Here is a 15,145-nt window from a genome sequence, read left to right as displayed (position 1 = left end):
AAATTATTCACAATATTCACAATAACCAATAATAAGGCACACATTTGAAATTCCCCGGCAACGGTGCCATTTTGATGATAGGATTTTTGCTAGTAGAGAATTCACAATAAATTCTCGTTGCAAGTATAGTTTCTAAACCAACAAAGAATTTTTTCATACAAAAATTTGGTTGTCACTTAAGCAAACCCAATAAAAATAATAACTGAAGTATTCAAACCTCGGGTCATCTCTCAAGGAATTGCAGGGAGATGTGTTACTTATAATTGGTTATGAGATTGTATCTTTTTGGGTTTTTGAAATAAGGAACAAAGAAATAAATGGCAAGAAATTAAATTAATAACTAAAAAAACTCTTGACAAGGTATGAAAATTAGAAGTCCTATCCTAGTTATCATTATCAATTGTGATGAGAATTGTCCATTTCTCCCACTTAGTTAACCTCTGACTATGAAGGAAAGTCAAGTGGATAAATCAATTTGATTCCTCAAATCCTAGTCAACTCCTAAGGAAAGACTAGCTTTAGAGGGATTCAAATCAACTAGCAAATTTCAATTATCAATCAGCAAAGGAGTTTGATAACTCAAGAGTCTCCAATTACTCAACTAAAGCCAAAAAGAGAGAAATCTATACTAAAATCCAATCAAGCATTTTATCAAACACTTGGAAGGCACAGCATAAAAACATAGAAAACTAGCAAGGAATATTAAATCCAAACAACCAATTGCAAACATCAATGACTAACAAATAATAGAAGGAGCAATAAATATGAAATACCTCAAATTGCATTAAATGAAAAATCAAATCTAACATGAGAATTCATAAACTAAAGTAGCAACACAAAGTAATCAATAAGGTAAATAAATAAACTAGAATGCTAAAGCAAATAAAAGTAGAAGAGAAACTAGATTAAACTAAGATAGAAATCTGAAATTGAAAAGAAGTAAAAGGAATCCTAAAACCTAGAGAGAGGAAAGAGCCTTTCTCTCTTTAGAAAACTACATCTAAAATCTAAAATTATGTGAATGAAAGTTGTGTGTATCATTCCATGATTGATTCCCCCACTCTGCAGCCTCTATTCTGTGTTCTTGGGCTTGAAACTGGGCCCAAGTAGAGCCCAGAAATCGCCCCTAGCACTTTCCGCAATTTCTGCACGTGGGGCATGTCACGCATACGCGTCGTCCACGCGTACGTATCGATGGTGTTCTCCGCGTGTCACGCGTACACGTACATCTCGCGTGCGCATCACCTATCAGCATGGCAACTATGTAAATTGCATATCATTTTGAAGCCCTGGATGTTAGCTTTCCAACGCAACTGAAACCGCCTCATTTGGACCTCTGTAGCTCAGGTTATGATCGATTTAGTACAAAGAGGTCAGGCTTGATAGCTCAGCAATTCCTTCAATTTCTTGTATTCCTTCCGCTTTTGCATGCTTCCTTTCCATCCTCTAAGTCATTCATGCCCTATAAATCCTGAAAACACTTAACACACATATCACGACATCGAATGGTAATAAGAGAGGATTAAATCCACTCAATTAAGCATAAAATTAGGAAGGAAAATGTAAAATATGCAAATTTTATGAATAAGTGTGAGTTTAGTGGATAAAATCCACTCAATTAAGCATAAAATGTACCACAAAATACTGGTGCATCATGGTCCCTGTTTGAAGCTTATGCACAGTTAAAGCAGTTTGGTTACATTGAGAAGAATATTTTAGCATTGTGGTACAAGAATCCTATAGATGAAGACATAGAGAATAATCTGAAGTTGTTTCAAGGTGATACAAATTCGATTGCCATGTGTAAAATAGCTGAATTAAGAGAATATGTAGAGTTGTTTGTTGTGCACGAGGTTGAGGAGGATGATGTGTTTCCTGATGCTGGCTACATTGAAGTTGGGGAGGATCAAGGAATTGTTGATAAAGGTGAGGAACAAGAGCTGGTGGTGTATGCTCGAGAACAGGCTGAGTATGGTCAGGAAGGTGACAATGTGGCTGATATAATCGATAGACCTAATGAGATAGTATATCTATTATGTTGTTCAACCTACACATACCCACAATTATCACTCTTCAATCCATCACACAAACGGCTCAATTCAAAAGAAAACAACAAACCTCAAAATAGATACAACCCTATAATCTACGACCAGAATTTTTCTTTGTCCCTGCAGTTTGCAAAACCGGCCTCTCACCATGGGAGCAAAGTAGCAGTCTGTTATGAGAGGAAGATCGGCTTCGAAAAAAGGTTGAGGTTTGGGAAGCCATGAAATTCTCTCTCCAAGAGATTCACGATGGTGGAGTTTGTGATAGTGAATTTCACATAACTTTACCCTTTTTTGTCCATTATTTATTTATAATATTTTTTTTTGTGATAACTACCCTTTTTTGACCCTAAATATTAGAGACCAAAACAGTATTTATCCCTTATTATTATTATTAGGTTTAATTACTTTGTAGGTCCTTATAGTTTCACCGAATTTTCAATTAAGTCCCTATACTTTTTTTTTCAATTAGGTCCCTATACATTATTTTTTTTTCAATTTAGTCCTTGTTAACGTTAAACGTTAAAAAAATGTTAGTGAATTGTGAAATTACTTGTATACCCCTAGGGACCTAATTGAAAAGAAAAAAAGTATAGGGGCCTAATTGAAAATTCAAAGAAATTATAAATATTCAATAAAAATATTCCTATAATTTCTATTTAATGATTCGACGACATAAAAAATATTCCTATAATCCCTTTTATTTTATCACTATCATTTTTTTCTCATTTATATACAAATTGTACCAAAAATATCTTCTCTTTATTTTTTTAACTTTCAAAATACCTTATCTTAAGAATATACAAAAAAAAAGTAATAGATAAAATGAAACAGAAATAATAGTAATAAGTATAATATAAAATTCAATTTCCATCACTCAAGTATTTATTATGACCAACATAATGAAAGAACTTGCATATGGCATATGGTAACAAGAATCATTGATAGAATAATAACTAAAATCGTTTACAAAAACTGAGTTCTATATAGTTCTTCAAACAAGAGAACCAATTTGGATGACAAAAACTCAAAAGCAAGTATATTGAAGAAATGAATTTTCCTTATGGTAACAAGAATCATCAGAAAGAAATTCCTAAAAGCTGCTTGCTCTAGCATAAACAGATATTCCATCTCCCTTGGATATGATCTTTGCCATTGCAACTGATGCCAAGTGACGCACAGACCGTCGAGCACCAAAAGTGAGCAGGGAATACAATGCATCCTCACACCGTCTTTGCCACAACAAAATATTTTCCTAGAAGATATGATAAATTGTAACATCAAAAAACACACTAAGATTTTTAATGAAAATCCAAATCAACAACAACAAATAATATCAAATAAATAGCACCAAACCTTAATTAAAAGTCAATTCTCAGAAGGTATATTTTTCATTCCAATTTTAAAAGTGGCTGGTCCATTGAATGGACAGAAAATCCACATTGCAATGTCTGTGAAAGTTCTACTAAGTGCCGGCTTCACATGAACATAAAGCCTTGCACTTTGCAAGTCTCCACGTTTGAGAAAGTCTTTTCTAGAAACAAAATCCATGCACAAAACCCCTGGTCTATTCAATCTGCAACAACTTAGTTTCAGCTTGTATATACAAAATGATCTAGATGCACACAACTAACGATGTTCACAACAAACTAATTCATATGTCAATTCACCAATTAACAAAATTCCTATATATAAATATTTATATTGTAAATCTTAAACCATTATATAAAAAATATTCAGAAATCAATTCAAAAAATGGGGGACCTCCGAACATGGGGATTCCATCAAGCATAATAGGGCATTGCATCAAAATAGCACTGAAAGCCTCTTGGTTGAACTTTAAAATGGGGATTGCATCAAGCATAATAGGCTCGGGTTCAGGGTCATTAGCATGATGTTCTGGCTATCATAAACAATAAAAAATTTAAATTTAAATCACCAACAGATAAACAAGTAAAATAAATAAAACCACAACTTATGTATAAACTAAACTACTAATTAGGCAAAGAATAATATCAACTTGAATTATATGATATATGCAGATTCATGAACTCAAAGTATATGATATATGAAATACTTCTCAACCACATACTCATCTTACAAAAGAATCAAATGAAAGGGTAGGATATACATTGTTCAATACATATATACCAATTCTACATCTGATTGAAATTTATAGCCAAGTTACAGATTTATTCTAGGAAAAAGATACATCATTTGCATCATTTGATATAGAAGCTTACAAAAGAACCAAAATTATAGCTGTCTTCATTCCTTATATGCCTCAAGGAGGATTGGATCAGAACAACAATCTAAGAACCATGACCAAATAATACATAGTATAGAACTAATTTTTACAAAAATTGAACAGAAAATTAAAAACTCAAACTCATGTTCACAAATCACAATCCAAAAAAAAGCTTAATAAATCAGCTCAAAAAGGAGGGGGATTTGAAGAGGTAAAATTTTTACCTGTTCTATGTCAATTCTGGATTCAATCTCATATATCATGCAAGATTCAACACTCCCTCTTATCCTCCTACAATTGATTCTTGTGCACATAAACACAATGAAAGTGGCACTCATCCTAAACCCAATGACCGTGGTAACCAAATTGGTACTTGAACCCATCATCTCCGATAACCAATTTTTTCTTTTTTCAAATTTTAACACAAGAAGAAGAAGAAGAAGAAGAAGAAGAAGAAGAAGAAGAAGAAGAAGAAGAAGAAGAAGGAGAAGGAGAAGGAGAAGGAGAAGGAGAAGGAGAAGGAGAAGGAGAAGGAGAAGGAGAAGGAGAAGGAGAAGGAGAAGCACATGCTGAGTGGCAGACAGGGCTTCGACAAGACCGATGGAGGAGAAATGCATTGCACACTATTCTCAAAGAGCAAATTAGGAGCTGGTTAGAGTTTTCTTTTTCTTTTGGGACAAAATGTCAAGGGTGTTTTGGGTATTTTGAAAAAATAGAGACATGTCCAATTAGCATATTTAATTCAAACAGGAGAATATTCGTTTTTTAAACAGAATATTCTGTTATCTTAAACGATATTCTCACAGTAGGGACTTAATTGAAAAAAAATAACGTATAAAGACCTAATTGAAAAAAAAAAGTATAAAGACTTAATTGAAAATTTGGTGAAACTATAGGGATCTACAGAGTAATTAAACCTTATTATTATTATTTTTTATTTTTTTGGTCCAATGCATATTATCACAGTTTCGATTTCATTATTTATTTGCCTTTATGTTATTTATCATTTATTTACTTTATTAATAGCTTATAGTTATTTATTAACAAGGTTCGGAAAATTGGACCGGACCGACCGATTCAACCGAATTAACCGAAAATCGATCATATGGTCGGTCCGGTCCACCCCAAAATCGTGCTACAAAAAACTGGCAAAAAAATCTGTCGAATTGGCGGTTAACCATTAAACTGGCCGAACTGGCCGGTTTTAGAAAGTGTCGGTTTCCAAAATCCACCAAAACGGCGTCGTTTCGACTCTTTAAAAAAAATTTAATGCCTAAAGCTGAAATGTGAAATGTGAAACCCAAACAGCCAAACCCCCCTTCCCATTCTTCCTTCACTCAAAAAACCCTAATTTGTCCCCTGATCCCTTCACTCCCTCTCTTCTCTTCGAAGTTCCAATAGCCACTAGCCCACCACCCACTAGCCACCATCCAAAACCCATCACTCACACTCGTCGCCGAACCCTTCTCCTCGTCGTGGGTGCCATCGTCACCGGTGGAAAAGTCTGCTCGACCATCTTCTCAACGTTCCTCCTCTCTTGGCGTCACCGTTGTAACACCCTACCACACAGAGCTTTACGCTTAAGCCATAAAATAGAGGTGGTGTGGTATTACAACCTCTAAAATAAAATTATGTGTGTGTGTGTGTGTGTGTGTGTGTGTGTGTGTGTGTGTGTGTGTGATATTGAAAAGGATGCAATATACGAGGAGCCTTGAAAAATGGGTAAAGCAAAAAGCGAAATAAAAAGCACGACGCTCCGGAAACAAGATTACTTGCGTGCGAAGAAAACTAAAGTTCACAAGTATAATTAAACAGAAAGTAGAAATAGAGAGTCAAGAGTACAAAATACCAAACTCCTAATTCAGCCTGCGAAGTTAAGGCTGGTCGGAGAATATTTACATACAAAATATACAACCCATAACCCAAAATACATGTTTAAAATCCTAGTTCTCCATAACCTCTAAGAGGTGCAATAGTAAAGCATATATATACATGAGGAGAGTCTATACATATATAGTAAAAGACCAAAAGTAAAGTCCCCAAAATGAATCCACTTCGCTGTAGAAATTCTAGACGCCTAGCGAGGTGCCTCTTGACCTGCGTTTGAAAAATAACAACATTGTATGGAATGAGAACCGGGGGTTCTCAGCTTGGTAAAGGTGCCACGCACATAAGATATAAGGTCCTGGGAATGCCAGAGGCAATCCTAGAACACCGACACTCAGATTATAAAACTTAAAGGACTAAAACTGAACCATAAACAGGTGGTCTTCTAAGGATTTCTAAGCCTAACTAAAACTTAACTTGAACACTAACTCTTTCCACCTTTCCTCCGTACCTCCGTCTCCAGTGAATTTGCATAGACAAACAAGCAGACAAATGCAAACACAGGTAGAATACAAGTAATACAGATCGCAAGTATAACAAATATCATATTATAAACACGTAGGGAATCCCAATTAATGCATAAGCAAACAATTCAAACAATATGCACATAATATATGCCTATCTTATGGCTGATGAGTCTCATTTTTCGGTTATCAAGCCAACTCGACAAGTTCGGCTGCTAAACCTTGGACTGTCCCCCGACGCGCATCCCTAAGAGTTTATGCATAACTTTTTTTTCATATATATAAAATTGCTCAATGGGGGTCAACCATCCCGGGAATTTATAAGTGCCCGGTCACCCTTACGTCGTAGAGTCAATAGAGTATTGAGTCTCAACCTGGAACACGTGGTGGCAAGCCACGGTACTTTACCTAGAGAAACTCGTATCTCAGATAAATGAGTGCATAAGCCAATAAACATTCATAATCATTTGTAATCATTACATAATCATATCATTAAAGTCATAGCACCATATACACTCCAATTATTCACATTTCCATATATGATTCATTCATTTCCAACCTTGCTTAACCCCCAAGTTACTTCCATTTCCTAACTCCTTCTTATTACTAAGCTCACTAATAAGATCTAGGGTTAAAAGAATAAAAATAGAGGTTTGGAGGGTCAAAATTAGGTTTAAAATGCAAAATATTTATTTGCTGAAACAGGGCTATGCATACGCATGTCATAGTATGCGTACGCATAGGTCTCTTTTTGGACCAAGATGTGTACGCGTGCACCTGTCTGCGCACGCATGTACACTGGACAGAATTGCACGCTCGCATATGCCCTATGCTCGCGTACGCGTAGGTCCCGTTTTGGGCAGCATGTGTACACTTACACATGTCCACGTATGCATACATGCCAAATAGAAATGACCCTTCGCGTATGAAGGGTATGCGTACGCATGCAAGGAGGTTTTGTAAAAAAATTTGGCTAAGTTTAAAAGTCTGCAGAATTCTAGTTTGAACTCCAAACTTTCAAATATGCATAACTTTTCTGTTTTAAATCATTTTTTATTCGTTCTTTGAACGGCGTAAACTTCACAGATCCAATTTGCATATAAAATAAGTTTGAAACCATTTGGGGGTCCGGAAGCCGAGTTATAGCTCGCCGAAGTTCGGTTAAAAAATTAATTTTTCACAAAAATCCTCAAACCTTTATATCATTAATTCACCATTCAAATATTAATCATCCTACACTAAAAATAAGTTCCAACATATGCAATATCACAACAACACGGTTCTACACCCTTCCATCATCCATTATACATCAACATTACACAATTTCACACCTAAATTCTCACTTTAATTAATAAGGCTATCAACAATCCACCATATATGCACAATCAGCCTTATCAACGAAATCAATCATTATTCAAACACCATTTTAGCATTCTAATTCCATCATAACAATAATCACCAACACATACTCAATCTATATCATCAACCATTATCACAAATTCTAAACATTCAACATACTTAATCATTTTAACCTATCCTATAGTCCTCTAGCCTAAGTTTTCACAAGACATTATATATTAAATAGATGAAACCTAAACCATACCTTGGCCGATTTCCATGTATATCCCAAGGCAACCCACTTAGGCAAAAATCAATCCCTCAATACTAAAAATTCAGCTCTAGCACCAACCAAGCTTCCACTTAAGCTTCCAACACATCCAATAGCTTCATATCACATATACATACACACCTAACACATTTTTTCACATATCCATATACAAAATTCAATACCCACACACTAAATCAATGAATTTACTATGGTTGAGAACTCTTATCGTACCACAGACCAAACGAACCAAGCCCAACAAGTCCCGCAAGCTAAATCGAACTTAGAGTACCAAAATCAACAAAATCTCAACATAGATACTCAAAAATTTCGAAATTCAAGGGGTAAAAAAACTGGAGTGACAGTGTGGATTACTTATGAAATTGTTCTGATAGATTTGTAGAGCTCGAAATGGTGGTCGCATGGCTACAAACGGTGCGGTGATCGGAGCTCGGAGTGAAGAGATATGGAGGTTTGAAATCAAAGCAAGGGTTTTGGAACTTTCCCTTCCTCACCCTTGCATTGCTTCAACGTTCTTGGCTGAATGGAGAAGAAGAGTGTTTCTTCTTTTAAGTGTATGGCTAATTGGGTTGGGCCTTGGGCCCATTTTAGATCCGATTCGACCCGTTTGGCCCAATCTTGGGCCAAATTCTTTAAAATTGGTGCCAAAATTTTTGTTTTAATTAGCTCCATCTTGTTTTACTATAAAATTTATATTTCTAATTTTATTTATTAAAATTTAATTTATTGGTTAATTATTCGCTAATTTTATGGGGTTTACCGCCGTCACGAAGGATTGCTGGGTCCATCGGTCATCGTCTGTCGGAGCTCACTGTCTCTCTGTCTGAGCTCACTTCCTTGTTCGAGATCTCTCTCTGGCTCTCTTTGTTTGAGCTCACTTTGCTTCTCCGTTGGTGTCACTTCCGATTCCGTCATCGCTGTCACTTCCTTTCTCCCTCGCTGCCGGTACTTCAATTTATTTTTGCTTGTTTTCAATTTTTTTTAATAATACTGATTCTGTGATTCTGAGTTGGTGGGTTTACTATTTTGAGTTATTGAGTTAGTATAATATTGATTCTATGATTCTAAGTTGCTGGAATTAATATTCTGAATTGCTGTTGCATGTTTGAGTTAATTTTGTTGATGGTTAATTTTGTTAGTTTTTGATTTTCTGATTCGGAAGATGCAATCACAAAATGATTTTCTGAATTAAATTCGTTTCATACAATAAAAATATATGTTAATGTTAGTTTTTTTGGTAGAACATTATGTTTGTTATTTTTATGCATTTTGATTTTGTTTAGTGATAAATTTTGTTAATATATGTTTGTTATTTTCTGAGTTTGAGTAATTTTGTGTTTTGTACTCTTGTGGGAATTGAGACTAATTGATTATGGAAGGTGATTTGTTTGAATTTGTGTAAATTGTGTTGTTTTATTTTGTTTGGATGGTGCAGGCTGAAAATGAAGGAGCATATGTAGTACTACATCGATTACCCTGAGGATATAAGCAAGCTTGCCAAGGTTCAAAATCAGACTTTGAAAAATTAACATAGTACTTAAACATCATAAATGAGGCTGTTATATTAATTTAGTAAGCAACTTTTTCAAACTTCTCAAACTCATGCTATTATAGTGTTGATGTTTTAACTACTACTAATTAAGCATGTCAGATTTGGATCCAAGGAATTATTAGTAACATATTCTTGTTCTTTTTGAATTTCAAGTGATTGTAGAAACGCGAGAACTTTATTTTAATTAGATATGCAGTTTTCTTTTTCTCATATTATCTGTTGATATGATTTTGAAATTTTTATTAAAATAAAACAGGAAACTTTAGTTGTGCACGTAGCTTAATCAATTAATTTAGTAAAAAAGAAACCTGTGGAGGAAAGAGCCAGAGGGAACAAAGAAAATTTAGTATATTTAAAATTATATATTAAATTTTTATATAATTTTAGTGTATATTTAATTAAACCAGTTCAACCACAATTTGATTCCAGTTAGACCATTAAACCACTAAATCAGTCACTTAACTGATTCAATGACCAGTCCAATTCTCACAACCTTGTTTATTAATATTAGTATTGCTAAACTATTATTATTACTATTAATTGCTTTTAGTATTGTATTATGATTATCCATTAAATCTTATTATTATTGTTGTTACATTATCATAATCATCATCATCATCATCATTGTTACGTTACTTATTATTATTATTAACATCCTAATAAAGTTATTATGATTATCAATATTATTATTATATCCAAATAATTAAATTTTATATGTTATTATTATTATTATTATTATTATTATTATTATTATTATTATTTGTTGTGTATTTTTTATTGGTAAATTCTACTATACCCTTCCTATAATAACATGTAAATTACCCTCTATGACATGTCACTCTTTAATTGGTTGTTATGTTAACTATAGTTAAGCTATTTTGAAATTAAATTATAACCCAAAATGGGTAATTGTATAATTTACTTAAATACTAAAAACTGAATCTTTGCTTCTTCCCCAAATCATGCTTCCAGAGATTGAACCCTAATTTCTTTGTAGCTCCTCCCCCATTTCGTCACCGTCATTGCGCCACCCGAGCATAACCGCCTCATTTGGTGTCCCGTTCTCTCCGTCTGTGGTGCCGTCGCCGACCTCCAAAGCATCGCCGCTGCTGTCGTCACAAGCAGCGCCGCCGTCCTCAGGTGTCCTTCCCTCTCACTCTTATTATCTCCTTTGAAGTTGGTTGATATAAATTTACTCTACCATCTCCCCTCCCTCCCTTGGTATACGTTTATAGTTCTTTGCTTTACTCAACACGATTTGAATACGGTGCAGTGTGTAACATATCTAATCAGTTCAGGAACATTAAATGTTGAGATATTGATTAAGTTTGGATTCATGACAGAAAACTCTCTTTTTTTAAAAAAATATATTTTTATGCATTTTTCATATGTATGCCTTACTTATGCAGGGAAATTTTACAGGGCCAAGAATATTTTGGTCTGGTGCCAGTCTTCGAACTGAAGCTACTGACTATGGGCTGGTAATTTTATCTTTTAATCCTTACACTTTGTGCAGTGCATGTTGAGATTCGAAAATAGGTGACTATATGAAATATTTCTTCCTGATATCCTTCTCAATGACATATCCTTTTGTGGCAATTCATATCAAATTTCTGTATATGCTTCTTCTCAATGAGATTTGAACTATTTTATTGCTTATATGTATATCTGCCAGCTTATCATTTCAAGATAAAAAAAAGAGGGGATATTCTGAAACATTATTTTTTAAGGCAATATAATCCTTTTTCAGACATAGTTTTATGAACTACAAATGATGGGATTTAAGATACTGATATTTCATTTATATATTAATGTATTTATTTATTTTGTTGGGTTGCTTGGCATATGGGCAGTGGTAGCAGATGATTCAAATTCAGAGGCAGTTCCTGAGTCATGTCTAAAAATTCTGTATTTTATTATTGAGTGATTAAATTTCAAGAGTTTGTTGAGAAGCTCTTTATGTAAAGGCCAAGAAATTGCAACATTTGGCTGTTCAAGAGGAATTTTAATTCTGAAATTCAAGTTTTAGGGATCATTTACAACAAAATGTTTGACCTTCTAACGATTTTTCAACAAATCATATCACTAGGATTTACCAAAACTGTTGAAATTATATGGCGCTCAAACTTTTAATACACATAAGTTCTCTCGGGCTGTGTTAATGGAAATAAAAATTAAAGATATGAATTCACAATGCTTTTAGCTATTCTTTAGTCTGTTAAAACCTGCACTTCTGGCTGAAGGTTCATTCAAGCTATGTTTGTGACCTTTGTATTTGGTTAAACCTTGTCAAATTGTTTAGAAATACTTATAATCAAACCAAAGTGTGGTTGCTGCATAAGTTTAGAACTATGTTCTGATCATTTGAACATCTATCAAGAAAAGTTAGTAATTAAACTTTTCAAATTTTTTATTCCATAAAGATAACTTATCCAAGGTGAAGATATCATTTTACAATGCAAATTTAGCATACATAACTTACTTAGCCCTGTGAAAAACTGGCGGGCTAAATGTGTTAATACTTAATACTGCCAAAAAAGAAAATTGAAAATCAATAGGATAGTAGTTGAAGATATTACATATGTAAAACTTAATGCTAGATAACATGTATTTTGTTTATGCTTTTCTCTTAATTTTTCTTTGAGCCTTCAAGTCTATCACAATTACAGAGATGTTATCTTTGCTTCCCCTTTGGTGGGCAAGTCTAGAGAGATACTCTGCAGCAGAGTGAGCTGCAGGGTCAACTCCTTCTTCAACTTGTTCGGTCATTGATGCAATCTCGACATACTTCTTGTGCCAAAGAAGGATCCTCTTCTGTGCAACTTCACAAGCTTCTTCATTTGTCACCACATCCCATAAACCATCACTAGCTAGAAAAAGGCACTCGTCATATTTCTCCCATTGCACAAACTTCACTTCTGATTCTGGAATAATACATGGTTTCAAGTACCTACCACCTATTGGACAAGAACTAAGATGATTAGACTAATTGCAAGGAACTAAAATGCTATATTTTGTAGCAAAAAAGAAATACTTTTTCGTAGTGTCCTATACAAAGGCTGTACCATTTTATTCATTTTACTAGAAACCATAACCCTTATCAAGAAAAAGTTTACAATAACTAGCATCACTTCAAATCCAACTACATTGACATAAATATGCTGCAGAGATGCCAAAGGCAGATACATACCTATGGATCTTGACATTGCCAAAATGCCAAGAACTCGGTACCCTTGCCAATGTATGACCCTTCCTCCTGCAGCTTTTATCCTTGCCAACTCAATGAAATAGCTTGAAATCAATGAGTGTAAAAGCAGCATAGATAATCATGAACAAAATTAACTCAGCAAACAAATTTCAAATTTGACATAATCATGAACAAAATTAACTCAAGCAAACAAAATCCAGTTAATCAGCTAACAAAATTAACTCAGCAAACAAAATCCAGCTAACAAAAATACAAACAAAATCCACCTACGCAGCAACTCAATTTCAAACAACAGTAAAAACATTAAAACCGGCAAAAAAGATTCCAAGTCACAGTGCTTACTGCTTACCAGCGACGAGGGGGAAGGGGAGTGACAGCGACAATAGAGGAAACGGCAACACCGACGAACACAGAGGGAGACCGCTCGATCAGAGGAGACGGCGACGGCCACAGAGTTTCCACATGACAGCGAGAGAGCTTCCTACGACGGTGACACAGCTCCTGCGACGGCGACGGAGCTTCCACACGTGATGCCTATACACGCGACGGGGATGCTGGGGGTATGGGGGCTGCGGTGGTTGCGGGCGGCGGGACTGGATGGCTAGGGTTCTTTCTTGAGTTTGTTCTTTCAATTTCAAAATTTCAGAGAGGAGAGGGGTGGGAGTGTGACTGGGGCACTGGGCTGTGTTGGGGTCATGGTAGATTTAGGATTTCTTTTTTTTTTATAAAATGTAAAAACATATAAATTTACTTTTTAATATTTACAAAAATTATCTAATCATCCATCTTAAAAAATTATTTAATTACAAAATGATCCTACTTTAGTTAAGATGTTAATTTTTATTGGGTTAAATTAACTCAAACTAAAACTAAACATCCAATTAACATATGTCACGTCATAGAGGGTAATTTACTTGTTGATTTAGAGGATGTTGGGTAGAACTCACCTTTTTTATTTGTTTATTATATTATTTAATTTAGCATAGTATAATATTATTTTTTAATTAATTATGATAAAAAAATAAATATGTAAGACGGATTGCCAACCGTTAAGAAGAAAAGATATCTAGATTAGTACGTCGAAATTCATACTTTGTTGCCACAATGTTATGAGACATACCATAAGATAAAAATTTTCTAAAAATATCTTTTATGTGTAAGACAAACAGATAAAAAAAAGTGAAAAGAAAAATAAAAGGTATTATATAAGATATATTTGCATTACATTGAAGAATTATTTTCATATGACTGTGATAGCCACGATATTTTTTGTAACGAACAACTGAAACCTACATAAATAAAAAAATGTTATATTTACTGAGAATTTTAAATTCTTACTATATCTATGTATATATATGTGGTTTCAGACCAAACTCAGTAAGGACTCGTGGAGGATAGATTATTGTAAGTGTGTGTATTCTACAAGATTATGTATAAATAACTTGTAAATTTTTATAACTACTTTTGTAAAGTATATTATATTTATGGCTGAAAGCCAAATGTATTGTATTTGATTCAATGATCGTATTTGTATAATTATGATCAATTATTATATCATATTGTAAGCTTATACAATGAGTTTTTGTTCCAAAAAAGGGTATTACCATACTGAGAACCTCCGATTCTCATACCATATGTTGTTGTTGTTTTTTAGATGAAGGTCGCAACCCAACTCGATAAGTTTGCAGATTGGTGATAGAGAGGAGGATGGCTTCACTTTTATTTGTCATTCTGCTTTACTTTTTGTTGTACTTATTCTCTCATCTTTTGTATACTTTGTTGCCCTAGAGGCTTTTGCTTTAAACTTCGAGAGATAGAAAGTAAGCATTTTATAAAAACTCTGTTGTATCTATTTTATTGATCGATCCAAACTCTGCGGATTGAGACCAGTTCCTCTTGACTATTATATATATATATATATATATATATATATATATATATATATATATATATATATATATATATATATATATTTAGCTACTACCTTGTATAATGGAGCTTTATGCAAGGTTGTACATATTATGTTTTGTACTTGTCATGTCTACGCGTTTTAGTTATTGTGTGTGAACACATCACGCTTTGTAATTCCGCTTTATGTGATTTTGAGCTTTTAT

The 15,145-nt window shown here is 34.0% G+C and overlaps 2 long non-coding RNA genes across 2 annotated transcripts; one reads left to right on the top strand and one right to left on the bottom strand.

Moving 5' to 3' along the window:
• The first annotated feature begins 10,793 nt into the window (after positions 1-10,793).
• Positions 10,794-11,977, top strand: LOC140182754 (uncharacterized). Its single transcript, XR_011878850.1, has 3 exons — positions 10,794-10,963; positions 11,233-11,304; positions 11,677-11,977. It is a non-coding gene; the product is annotated as an uncharacterized lncRNA (long non-coding RNA).
• Positions 11,978-12,719: 742 nt separating this feature from the next.
• LOC112786060 (uncharacterized) lies at positions 12,720-13,750 on the bottom strand. The gene is made up of 3 exons (XR_011878531.1): positions 13,381-13,750; positions 13,014-13,093; positions 12,720-12,780 (listed from the first exon to the last, which is right to left on the bottom strand). It is a non-coding gene; the product is annotated as an uncharacterized lncRNA (long non-coding RNA).
• Positions 13,751-15,145: the final 1,395 nt, after the last annotated feature.

The sequence above is a fragment of the Arachis hypogaea genome, chromosome 20 (genome assembly GCF_003086295.3).
Source record: "Arachis hypogaea cultivar Tifrunner chromosome 20, arahy.Tifrunner.gnm2.J5K5, whole genome shotgun sequence".
In the NCBI taxonomy this organism is placed as follows: Eukaryota; Viridiplantae; Streptophyta; class Magnoliopsida; order Fabales; family Fabaceae; genus Arachis; species Arachis hypogaea.
This window is presented reverse-complemented; position numbering and strand designations above follow the sequence as displayed.